This window comes from Dasypus novemcinctus, chromosome 14 (assembly GCF_030445035.2).
Source record: "Dasypus novemcinctus isolate mDasNov1 chromosome 14, mDasNov1.1.hap2, whole genome shotgun sequence".
Taxonomy (NCBI): Eukaryota; Metazoa; Chordata; class Mammalia; order Cingulata; family Dasypodidae; genus Dasypus; species Dasypus novemcinctus.
This window is the reverse complement of record NC_080686.1, coordinates 65,761,975-65,774,966: the sequence shown is the minus strand read 5'-3', so window position 1 is coordinate 65,774,966 and position 12,992 is coordinate 65,761,975. Positions and strand designations below refer to the sequence as shown.

Below are 12,992 nucleotides of genomic sequence, written 5' to 3'. Positions count from 1 at the left end.
TTACTTAGTCGTCACAACAATCTTGAAAGGTGGGTGTTACTCCCATTCCATTTTCCAGATGTGGAAACAGACAGGAGAGGCTAACCAGTGTTGTTCAGCCCCATCTTCTGACTGGACCTGGGCCCCAGCCCAGCCCTCCCCGAGCAGATGGGTGTGGGTGTGGGTGGGACTGACCTCCTAGATAATCCAGAGTCGCCCGGCCCTCACCTGGTCTCTGGGATACCCAGGGCAGTGGCTGGTTTATTCATTCACTCCATATATTTTGTGTGTGTGGTAAAATACACATAACATAAAATTCATCATTTTAGCCATTCTAAAGTGTCCAATTCAGAGCCATCTAGTCCACCCACAGTGCTGTACAGCGGTCACCACTATCTAGTTCCAGAACGGTCTCATCCCCCCTAGAGGAAATGCTGTCCTCCCTGTTCCTCCCTGCCTCGGCCTCTGGCAACCACTAATTTACTTTCAACCTCTATAGTTTTGCTTATTTCATATAAATGGAACCACACAATGTGTGGCCTGTTGGGTCTGTCTTTGTTTATTTCGCTTGATGGTTTCAATGTTACCCATGTCGTTGCATGTATCGGGACTTCATTCCTTTTTATAGCCCACATTTTATTTATCCATTGTTCAGTTGATGGGCATTTGGGTTGTTTCAGTCTTTTGGTTAGTGTAAATAGTGCTGCAATGAATATTTGTGCACAAGTTTTTGTTTGAACACTTACTTACACTTCTTTGGGGTATAAACCTAGAGTTGAATGGTCAGGTCATATTGAATTCTATGTTTAACTTTTTGAGGAACTACCATTTTGTTTTCCAAACTGGTTGTACCATGTTACCTTCCCACAAGCAATGTATGAGGGTTCCAAATTCACCACATCATTGCCAACCTTTGTTATTTTCCCTTTTTAAAAAAATTATAGCCATCCAAGTGGGTGTGAAGTGGTATCTCGTTGAGGCTGTGCCTTGCTCAGTACCTATTTTTGAACCCCCACTGGTGCCGGGCACTGTGGTAGGCACTGGGATACTGCAGAGGACAAAACAGACAAAGTCCTGGCTCTCATGGGAGGTACATTCTAGTAGGGGCGACACAGAAAACTGGGATCAGGAAACCAGGCAGGGACACAGTGGTGCCACTGCTGGCAGCTGGGGATTCAGAAAAGAGTTCTTTGGGCCTCTTTGACTTCTCCTTGCCCTGGCATTGAGTTCAGGTTGCAACTCGAATGCTGTAAAGTCAGAGGAGAGGGCCGGAGGGGTGAGAGCTCATGCATCACTGTCTGTACACGGGGGACAGGAGCTGTGCCCACTGGGGGAGGGGGGGGTTGGGAGCTGGCATCAGCCCTGCTCAAGGGGCTCCTTAGTGCCAGCCTTTTACTGCCAAGTGGCAATGTAAACCCAGGGCTGCCAGTGCTCTAGATCAGGGGCTCTTTACCAGGGGTCCATGAGCTTGAATTGAAATAAATAAAAAAACATCATTCTTGTGGGGACATGTTGGTGTGGGTGTGATATATTTATTAAATAATGCATAGTATGGTGTGGACTTGGTAAGGGGTCCGTGGTTTTCACCTGACTGGCAAAGGAGCCCATGGAACAAAAAAGGTTAAGAACCCTTGTTCTAGATGAAAAATATGATTTTTACAGGAAATCTCCCAAGTTGGCACACACATTTTACAAACATTGTCTGGGGGCCAATGTTGGCCACCCATTTGTGATGCTGACGTGAAAGACGTTTCTCAGATGTGCAGTCTCACCCACCAGGTCAGAATTTCTGGGGCAGGCCTGGGGCTCTGCATTCCTGATGTCTTCTCCTCCCACTTTCCCGGTCCCCCCAGGTGGTCTGACGCACCCTGGAACTGTCAAACTGGAGCCGGAGGGAAAGCGGCTCCTCTACTCACCCACCCCCACGCCCCCTCCCCCGTCGTGAGCAGGCAGGATCCTCGCCCTGTTTGTGCGGGCGCCGTGCACGGGTGGCCGTGTCCCAGTTTCTCAGGGCACAGAGCCGTCCAGAGCACATTCTTCGGCCTGCCAGGAACAGGGAGGGGCGGTGACGGCCGCAGGAAGAGCACGCCCCTTCCCACCAGCCGCGCCTGACTCTGCACAGCCCCACGTGGTTCCATGCCCGGCCCAGTGGCTTTTACCCCAGTGGGCAGTGGGACAGCCAGCCCTGGTGCCTATTGCTTCCTGCTGAACTCTGTCTGGATGGTAACCCTTTGCCGGGGAGATGGCCCAAATAGAGTCGTCAGGTTCTTCCGAAAGGCAGCTGTGGGGCGGCCACAGCCTGGGTGTTGACAGATGGGCGTTAAGCAATATGTTTGCAGGTCTCTTAATTGTGACAACTGCAGTTAAAACTAGCAGTTCTCTGGCAGGGGTGTCGGTTCTGAAAATGCACAGCCTCCTCTTTGGCAGCTGTGAACCAGCCAGCGGCTGTTGAAGTTCATTCTGAAACCACCGTGGATCCGTCACCAGCCTCACCTGGCGACTTCAACGCTCTGTGGGGGTTAATATTCCAACCCAGCATTTACGGGTTCCCGTGGCTTGAGAACTCCAACCAGGCTCAATCCATCTCAGTGTCCACTGTCAGCTCCAGCAGTGGTGAGGCATATGGAAGGAGGAAATTTGTACGTTGACAAGGAGAGCGAGGTGGATGGAAAATATAAACTGGTTTTCTCTTTAGCAGGCTAATCATCAGAGGTATCCATTCTATTCACTCTACCAGCCCCTAAACACTTACACGTTACAGCTAAGGAACGAACTTTGGCTAATAACCCCAATAGGAAATAACAAGGAATAAATTAAGAAACTGTGTTTCTATGTACATTTCTATCCCTAAGGGGTCTATTTAAATAAAGTCTTCGACCTCGATTACTCTCAGCAAATATTTTTAGTTATTAAGAACCATAATCAACATAAACTATAACTGCTATAAAGCCATATAGTAGGCTTAATACCTGCAATAAAATATCAAGCTTAGTAGAGCTTGTGGGTGATAATAATAAGAGCTACGTTTATGATGCATTTACTATAGGCCAGGCCCCGTACTAAGTGCTTTGCTCAGATTATTTCACTTAATCTTTACAACCCCATGAGCTTTTCATCCTCAAAACCATTCAATGAGTTTACAGAAACAGAATCAAGAGAGGTCAAATGAGCCAAGTGCCTCACATGCCAACTCTGTGAGAGTCCCCTCCCAACAACCCTACGAGGAGGTATTACCACGTTTTTACAGAGGCGGGGAGTGGAGGGTGGATGGGCAGGTAAATATACCCACGGCTGCACAGCCCTCAGGTAGAGGAGATGGGATTTGAATCCAGGACACACCTGTAAGCTCTGTTACTTCAGGTCCATTTCCCACAGTGAAGTGCAGCTTCTACAGACATCGGTGTTGTGTTCATTTGTGTCAATGTCTGTGAAGGGAAAAGTGTTGGAAACAACCTAAATGTCCATCAGTGGGAGAAAAAGGTGACACAAGCTAGTACATACACATTCTAGGTGGCGTGTGCAGATATCGAAAGGAGCCGGGTGGAGCGTATTTGTGCTGATGTGGAAAGTATACATGTATAGCCATCGAGAAAAGCACGTTGCTGAATAATATGCAGAGCATACTATTTTAAAACATGGACATACACTATTGTTAGGGATTGAATTATGTGTCCCAAAAAGATACGTTCAAGGCCTAGCCCCCCCAGCCCAGGTGGAAATAGGATCTTTGAAGATGTTATTTGTTAAGATGATGTCAAGCTGGGTGAGGCTGGGCCCTAGCCCAGTGTGACTGATGTCAGAGGAAAAGTAGGCCTGGACGGAGCAGGGGTGGCCACGGGATGGGGCCAGGGACGGAGCTGGGCCACAGGCCACTGCCAAAGCCCTGCAGAATTCAGGGTCATGTGGCCCTGTTGTCACCTTGACTTGGACTTGTGGCCTCCAGAAGTGCAGACAATGAATTGCTGTTGTTTTCAGCCACTAGGAGCCTCATTACAGTAGCCCAAGGAAACTCAGGACCAGACAAGAAACACTTGTATTGGAAGAGGGTTTCATAAAAGGAATATTTACGGAGCTGTGGGAAAGATATCGGGACACCATGAGGTATGGGGCAGTTCCCCGGGCTGTTTAAAACGGGGATGCCGCTACCACTTGCTGGAACCCACAGACAGAACTCGTGGAGGGGCCGCCTCGCAGGAGCCGAGACCTCCATGGAGGCACGCAGTCAACCGCTGAGACCCCAGGGAGGAAGACGGGACAGAAATGCCCTGGCCTCCCTCTCCTTCCTCCTGCCCTCCCTTCCTCCAGTCTCCAGCTGGTTCTGCCCATGAGCCAAACCCAACTAGAAACTGGAAGGCAAAGGAGCCCTCGGACAGCACAGGGCAGGGTGGAGGGTGGGCCTGGAAGGCCAGTGGGGAATTTCCAGCACAGTGATGCTGGGTAGATCATTGTAATGCTTAGGGAAAGGATCCAGCAGGATAACTATCAAGCTCTAAGGGGAGCGTTCCTCTGTGTAGCCAGATAAGAGAGGGGATTTCACTTTTTACTTTATGCTCTTCTCTATTGTTTGAATGACCATAAAAATGAGGAGCAGCTTGGAATGAAACTATAATACCTGCCTGGTTTCTTTTCCTGTTTCTGAATCACACCGCGGCTGGAATGGGGTGGTGCATTGTATTTTCTAAAGATGCCCGCACCGATCGGTATCCCATCCCACACACGCTGCTTGCAAGATGACCTTGCGCTCCTCATTAGAGGGGGGCCCTGGACAGGCCTTTGAAATTGCTTGACCGATAGAATGCTGTGAAGTGATGCTGGGTCATCAATGGCCATGTGGCTTCCATCTGTCCCTCTCTCAGAACATGGGCCTGGAGAGCCTGGGTGCCCTGAGGCCGCCACGCAGGGGAGGCCATGTGGAGAGGCCACATGGCAATGTGGAGGATGCCCCAGGAGCCCAGCTGAGCCAGCCCCCAGCTGCCTGAATCCCCCGGCCTAGGCACGTGAGTGTGAAAGCTTTCGCGACCCAGTCCAGCCCTGTGGGAGACCCCCAGCCGGAACGGCCCAGGTGAGCCGCTCCAGATTCCTGGCTCCTAGAAACGGCAAGATAAACCATTACTGTTTTAAGCCACTAAGCTCTGGGGTGGTTTGTCATCCAAGAACAGACCCAGTCCAAGCTGGGAGGAAGCATGGGGACTAATTTTCCAGCAGGTGTCCTGAAGGTCCTTGGAGAATATCCTTTAAAAAAAAAAAAAGAACAGAGCAGGACAAGACTCCCCTTTGACTTCTTACTCTCAACCTGGGAATCCAAGAATGTTTTATCCTTCATCACACATGTCCTGTCCCAGACAGCCTCAGGGACCTTTTCCTTGCCAACGCCATTCTTCACTTTCCCTTCCCTTCCAACCTCGTTTCCTCTCAGAGGAACCCCCCTCCTATGTCCTCTCTGCCCCGACCCTGCTGCTGTCCACTTTGGGAAGAGGATTCTGGTGCCTGGTGCCTAGAAGCCTGGAAATGGAGACCTTTCTTATTCCCACCAGATGTGCTGCAGTTATCTGGTGCACATCTGGTTTGTGAGTCCAGAAAGGCCACCCTACTCCCTTTTTCTTGGTAATGATACCCTCTATGGCTCCAGAATTTGAGTGGGAACTACTGTTTTGCTATAGATCCCTCCTGTTGCCCACTGTCAACCGGCCAGGAGCAAGTTCTGACCCAACAGGACCATCAGAACCTGCTTCTGGAAACTTTGACTGCAGGTGCACACAGAGAGGGCAGTTTGTTTCTCTGTGGCAGCTGAAGGTGGGAGCTGGCAGAAGCTTGCTTTCCCCGTATGTGTAGAGGAGATGAGACGGCCATAGATGGGAATCAATCCAGCCCACGGGAAAACAGGGACCAGAGACCCAGAGCGGGTCCTCGAGGGCGCTGGTTCCTGCACCCTGCCTCTGAGGCCCGCCTGCGTCCCGCCTTCCCACAGCTGGGCTGCCCAAGCTCATCACCCCCGGCCTCATTTTGCCTGTTTGATCTCAAGAGGCAGGGAGCGTAAGGACACGGAGAAGCCACGGCGCTGGGTCTTAAGCCCGGCTTGCCGCACGCGGTGGCCTTGGCAGGTCGCTCAGTGACTTTTGTAACTGGGGATGATGAACGCAGTTCCTTTGACCTCGGGTTGTTGAGAGGAACATGCAGTTTAAAAGTATAGAGTACTTGGCGGGGTCTGTACGACAGCAGCTATTGTTGCTGGCACTTGATTGGATTTTCTGTACTTCACCTGGAAGGGTCTTGAGGGAGACCAAACCCTTTGCTGGTTGCCTCTGTGTTAAATTGTTCCTAAGCACTCATGCCTCGGGAGCAGGAAATCACCAAGCCACTCAAGGGTGCTGAGAAATATGTCAGAAGGGCCTTCCCACGTCGTGCTCTGGTGTCTGTCATCCAACACTGGGCTGTCCTGTTCCAGCACCGGGCAAGGGTGCAGCCAGCATGGCCCCTCTCCCTGCCCTTTGGCCTACTCAGGCTGTTTACCTACTTCTTCCCTCCAACTGTGGAATCTAAACATTTCCCTCCCCCCACCTTCCTGGCATTGACTTGGGCAGAGCAGCCTGGCCCTGCCTGCGTCTCTGTTCCCACCAGAAGCCAGATGTGAAGCTGGCTTCTAGAGAAGTGAGCAGAAAATACAATCTCTCAGGATGTTTGTTCTAGTTTCTGACTCTGTCAGCTTATCCAGATATCTGGCCTCTGTTAAATATTTGTGCTCACAAAATGCAGGTAACCGAATCAGAGGAATGAGAGAACTTCTGGGAAGCAAAGGATTGGAAGGAAATTTAATTCAGTGGGGACTTGCGGGAGAACCTACTATGTTCACCTCACTGAGGGTAAGAAATAGGAACTGACAGAGGTCCTTGGGGAGGGCAATGCCTAGTAAACAGCTCTCTATGATGGCCTCCTTCTACTCCCACCCTCACCTCTGCTGCCCCCTCACTTCCAGGGGAGGATTGGGGTATTCTGCCAGGCTTGGGATATGCTGGGAGAGAAAAGGGGCAGGGTTAAGGCTGGAGAGCAAGCAAAAACTGAGGGGCCAAGGCTGAGGCCGAAATGGCAGTTCCGGGGGAGAGCTGGGCAATTGCAACTCAAATCCAAATGGTGGCCTGGTAGCCCCAGACCAGTTCCAAGTGTGGATCTGACATGAAGGAGCAGCGTGGGGCCCAAGCTTCCCGTGTGTGCAGTAGAGATGGTGTGAGGGCCAGCAGGCCATTCCTGGAGAGCAGAAGACAAGAGGCTCTGGTTGAAGAGGGCTGTCTGGGCAGCCTGGCTGCTCCTTGGAATATTTTGGGATGCCGAGAATAGAGAGATTCATGACCCTCTAGTTATGGTAGCCCTTGGGCATAGTGTCAGAAGCATATTTCCAAACCCCATTGCCCAATGGGGAGAGAGAGAGAAGCTCACGTTCTGCTTTGCTTCAGTGGTGCTCGGGGCGGGGGGAGGGCAGTCTGCAGAGGTCCAGACGTTCTTGTGGGCTACTGGACAGGAGCTGGGGGCAGGGCAAGGCTTGGTGTCTGTTTTGGAGATTCTCAAATTTGGCCCATAACTACACAGTAGGGAAGAGCATTCTTTATTTCTCAGGGAGGCTGAGATGAATGGAGGCCGCTTAACTTCTCTTGCCTTTGGTAAAACATGTGGGTTGGGCTAGCTGATTTTGAAGTTCCCTTTATTGAATGCATTCATTCAATAAATATCTCTTAAGTTCCTGTATTCAAGGCTATCTGCTAGGCACAAAACTTCCATTCATAAGAGCTTCCCATGCATCATGGATTATCTTATTATCTCTCAACTCAGTTCTGTAAGGTAGGTACTCAATTCTCCTCTGACAATCTAGGAGGCCATGTAACCACTGTGTTCATTCACTTATTCAAAAAAATGACTTTTCACCTGCCCGCTACGTGCCAGGCACTGTTCTAGGTGCCAGCTCTAAGTGCTGGGAGATAGGACAAAGTCTCTGCTCTCATGGTACTTTCTTTTTGGGGAGAGAACTAAGCAGGGAACAAACGAATGAGGCCATTTCAATCTCACTAAAGAAAATAAGAATGGGATAGGTAGCGGATGGGGGAAGTGGAGGTGTGGGGAGACGGAGGGGGTCAAGTAGAGGCTGATGGCAACGAGTCTCCTGTGCCCCAACTTCCTGGATGAGTAAGAAGAGGGCAGAACACCGGAACCTCTGCTGTGTGGAGCTTTCAGGAGAGTCAAAGTGTGAACTGGGCCAGGAGACGTGAGAACCCACTTGCACAGCTCTGCCAAGGTGGTGACAGGTTATTATTTATCACAATAAATTCCTGAAGCATGAAGTGCCTGGCTAGCCACAGAGGCTGCTATGTGTTCTAAAACGCATGCATTGTGGGTTAGTTTGGGGTCATAACCCCTATCTGAATACATTTGGGTAATATTTTAAAATATTTATTTTCTTTTGAAAAGGCAAGATATGCACACAATATTAAATTAAAAAAATACCATGGCTCTGCCTGCTCCCAGGCTGGGCCAGTGCTTCTCACACACTTGAATGTGAATCAACATTTTTTAAACTTTGCAGCCCTTGACCTTCCCGTTCTGCCAAAAAAATAAGCCTATGTGGAGACAAGGCCAAATGAAAGCCCCAAAGCACCTCTGCATGTCTCTGGGTAAGACTAGAAACAGGTCTTCTTTAAATGTAAGAGTGTGGGTTGGGAGGTGGCAGCTCTGCACAGGAATCCGGGGCTCTGTCTCTTTCTAGCTGAATGACCTTGGGCAGGTGCCTGGTTTGCTTCTCTGCAAAATGGGGATAACCATTGCTTCATTGTGACGATGTGAGGACTACACGAGCTAAAGTGCACGTAGGCCCTAGGCACTGTGCATGGCACGTAGCTCAGCAGCAAAATGTGGCTGCCTTGATGATTACTAAGGGAGTCCCAGGCTTGCCTTGAGCCCACGCTCATGTGCAGATGTGCTCGGCTTAGGGGGTACCGTTGTTAGGGATGAGAAATCACAGGATGTGTGTGGATGGATGGGTGTGTGTGTGTGTGTGTGTGTGTGTGTGTGTGTAAGACCGATTCTACTGGTTTTGCTTCGGTGGGCCCCAGGGTCTAACTGGAGCCGGGCCGCCCGCCCGCCCTCTGCCTTAGAGCTCACCTGTCATCTCCCCGGGCCTCCTTGTCCTCTTCTGTCAAGTGAGGTGGTGGGTCCATCTTTGGGTCCCTCCTGCCCTCACAGGCGAGGATTGGCAGCCTCAGGAGAGTGAGCTGGGTATTGCCCACAGGGCTCCCGGCGTCAGCGAAGGAAGCCGTCAGGGGAGCTTTGGGACACCTCCTGGCTGGCGTGAGGAACAGTGTCGCTCACCTCCGAGCACCGCTTCCCGCTGCTGCTGTTCCTCTGCGCTGTGTTCTGCGGTGTCCCTTCCCCGCCCTGCTCTCCAGGACAGGCCTCAGGCCTGCCTTCCCTCGGCCCTGGCCCAGCCCAGGGAGGCCTGCGGGGGGTGGGGGGGTGGGGGGGGCTCCGGCGAGGCGGGCGCCTGGGGCAAGTCGCCTGGGGGTGGAGGGCCAGGCTGGGGGCAGCCTCACGAGGGACGGGAACAAACGCCCACAGCTGGCGCCTGGGGGCGGCTGGGACAGGCCACTGTGGCAAATTACCGACCATACCTGTCACCCTGGAGCCCGGCTCCAGGCTGCCGTTGTCAAGAAAGGGTTGCTGTGAAAATAAACCTTCTGCAGCTGGCAGCGGCGTGATGCCAGCCCCAGCTGTGCTGGCAGACGACCTGCAGACCCGAACGCGTTTGACAGAGTTTGTGTGCGTCAAGGCAGTGAAGAGGAAACTTCCTGGCAGGCAAGAAAAACTGAGTAATACCTCCAGGCAAAGCAGCACGGGGCCGTCAACTACCCATTTCAGCTGCAGGACTCGAAGCTGCGTTGGAAAGTGCTTTTTTGACTTCTCCTGCAGTGTGAGGTTCCAGGGGGGAAGCTGGGAAAGTGAGCTGCAGAGAGCAACGGGCACGATTGTTCTTCCTTGTTTTCCATGCACAAATTAGAGTTACAGAAGCAGAGCCAACCTCTCAGTGGTATGCGCTGTGTACTGTGCTCCTTCTAAGTTCATGTACCTCTTGGTGACAGCCTTCGCCTTTCCTCCACCTTAGCCCACTGCCTGACTCGTGGCCTACTGCCTGCTGTAACAGCTGGGTATTAAATGCTTGCTGTTAAGGTAATAAGGCAGAAAAGAAAGGCTGAGTCCAGAAGAAAGCAGTAGGAGGCCCATCCACTACCCACCCAATGCACAGCTTCCCTGTCCCCTCCCCACCTCTCACACTCATCCTCTGTTACCTGACTGCACACCCATGGGTGACAGGCTCTGTGGAAGCTGCCTACTGCTGACTTCGCAGCCTGGTCCAGACCCCCACCACAAGCTGGCCTCGGCCTTCGGGAGACTGGCCCCTGCCTCGTTCCACCCATGTCATGGGCTTCTGGAGTTGCTGGGCCCCTTCCCTGCTTTTTCCTACATCAAAGTGCATTGATGACTCCCAGCAATAAATTTCCGGAGCAGCCTCTCTCATGAGCTCCATACTTTTGTTTCTAGACGCCCACTGGACTTCTCCACTGGACTGTTCTGCAGCACGTCAAATTCAACCTTTCCAAATGGAGCTCATTATTCTGCTGCCCAAACCTGCTCCTGCTCCAGGTTGCCTGACTCGATCAGTGACATCAGCGCCTGCCCAGGTGCCATCCAAACCGAACACCTCAAGCAACTTGATTAATTTGGTCACTCCTGATGTGTTTTCAGATATCAAGCTGTCCTGTGGAGATTTCCTTTATAAGCTTGGGGTAGGGAAGCCTTTCTAACTGTGACCCCAAACCCAAAAATCATGAAAGAAAAGACTGATAAATTCAATTATGGAAAAAAAAATTTTTTTAAATCTCTGTTATGGCATAACACCAAACCAAACCAAACCAAGTCAAGCCAAGCAAGCAAGAAAACAACATCATGAATAAACTGCTAATCAGAAAAAGCCAATTACAATTTACACTAAAGGCAAAGAACTAACCTCCCTAACATACAGTCTAGCAATAGCATCTTAAAACATAGACTAGGGGAGCCAATGTGCCTCAGTGGTTGAATGCTGACTTCCACATAAGAGGTCCTGGGTCCAATATCTGGCCCCCAATACCTCAAAACAAAACAAAACATAGGTGACATTATTATTATTATTTTTTTAACAGCTTGAACATCTTTGATTATTTCTTTAAAAAATTTTTTTTTGAATAAGAAAAAGGTGGTTTTAAAAATATCTACCACAGAGGAAAGTGGCTGTAGGTCAATCAGTTGGGCTCCTGTCTACCATATGGGAGGCCCTGGGTTCGCATCCTGGGGCCTCCTTGTGAAGGCAGGCTCGCCTGCAAGCACCACAGAGAACCGACTTAGCAAGGTGATGCAACAATAAAAAAAGGGAGACAAACAAAAACATAGAAGAGCGCATATAGCAAATGGACACTGAAAGCAGACAGCAAGCAAGCTGCAAGGGGGGAGGGGAAATAAATAAATACAGACACAGAAGAATGCACAGTGAATGGACATAGAGAGCATACAGCACGCAAAAAGCCACAAGGGGGGGGGGGAGGATAATTAAAAAATATATATCTACCACAGAGTTACCATTTCCAGGGTTCCTTATTCCTCCATGTAGATACAGATTTCTATCTGATATTACTTTTCCACCTGAAGGACTTCCTGTAACATTTCTTGTAGTGCAGGTCTGCTAGTGGTGAATTCTTTCAGGTTTTGTATGTCTGAAAAAGTCTTTTTTCACCTTTGTTTTTGAAATATATTTTCTCAGGGTAGAGGTTGATAGTTTTTTTGTTGTTGGTTTGGTTTTTTTTTTGCTGTCTTTTGGATTGCTCTGTTTCCAAGGAGAAGTCTGGTCATTCTTATCTTTGCTTCTCTCTTTTTTTCCCCATTACTTTTACGGTTTGGATTTTTTTGTTTAGTTTTATTTTTAGAAGGTACTGGGGATTGAACCCTGGACCTTGTACGTGCAAAGCAGGCACTCAACTGCTGAGCTATATCTGGTCCCCCTACCTGCTCCTTGGCATTCCTTCATGTTTCTTCTGTTTAGGGTCCATTAAGCTTCTTGGATCTGTGGGTTTATAGTTTTCATCAAGTTTGGAAATTTGGCCACTATTTCTTCAGATATTTTTCTGCTCCAGTTCTTTCTCCCCTTTTTTTTTTTTTTTTTGTATTTTTGTATTTTTGTTTTGTTTTGCTTTGTTTGAGGTACTGGGGTTGGGAATTGAATCTGGGACCTCCCATATGGGAAGCAGGCACTCAACAGCTTAAGCCCCAGCTGTCCAGCTGTTCCCCTCTCCCCTCTCCTTTTGGGACTCCAGTTACATTGCTTGTTATTGTCCTATCTCTCCTTTGCTCTGTTTTTTGTTCTTTTTTTCTTTTCTTTTTCTTTTCTTTTTTTTTTAAAGGCTTTTTGGATTTTTTTATTCAACTTGTGTTGAATCTGTAAATCAGTTTGGGTAGAAGTGACATCTTAACTGTATTTAGTCTTCAAATCCATGAACACAGAATGCCCTTCCATTTATTTAAGTCTTCTTCAGTTCATAGTTTTCTTTTTTTTTCAAAGATTTATTTATTTTTCTCCCCTTCCCCCCACCCCCACCACGGTTGTCTGTTCTCTGTGTCTACTCGTGGTGGCGTCTTCTTTATCCGCTTCTGTTGTTGTCAGCGGCACGGGAATCTGTGTTTCTTTTTGTTGTGTCATCTTGTTGATGTCAGCTTTCCCTGTGGGTGGCGCCATTCTTAGGCAGTCTGTACTTTCTTTGGCACTGGGTGGCTCTCCTTACGGGGCACACTCCTTGTGCGTGAGGCTCCCCTATGCGGGGGACACCCCTACGTGGCACGGCACTCCTTGTGCGCATCAGCGCTGTGCATGGGCTGGCTCCACATGGGTCAAAGAGGCCCGGGGTTTGAACCACGGACCTCCCATGTGGTAGACGGACGCCCTAACC

At 49.9% G+C, this 12,992-nt stretch overlaps 1 long non-coding RNA gene across 1 annotated transcript; it reads right to left on the bottom strand.

The window, feature by feature from the left end:
* Window positions 1-594: 594 nt before the first annotated feature.
* On the bottom strand, window positions 595-9,300 carry LOC131273299 (uncharacterized). Its single transcript, XR_009180487.2, has 2 exons — window positions 9,124-9,300; window positions 595-3,404 (listed from the first exon to the last, which is right to left on the bottom strand). It is a non-coding gene; the product is annotated as an uncharacterized lncRNA (long non-coding RNA).
* Between the last annotated feature and the right edge of the window lie 3,692 nt (window positions 9,301-12,992).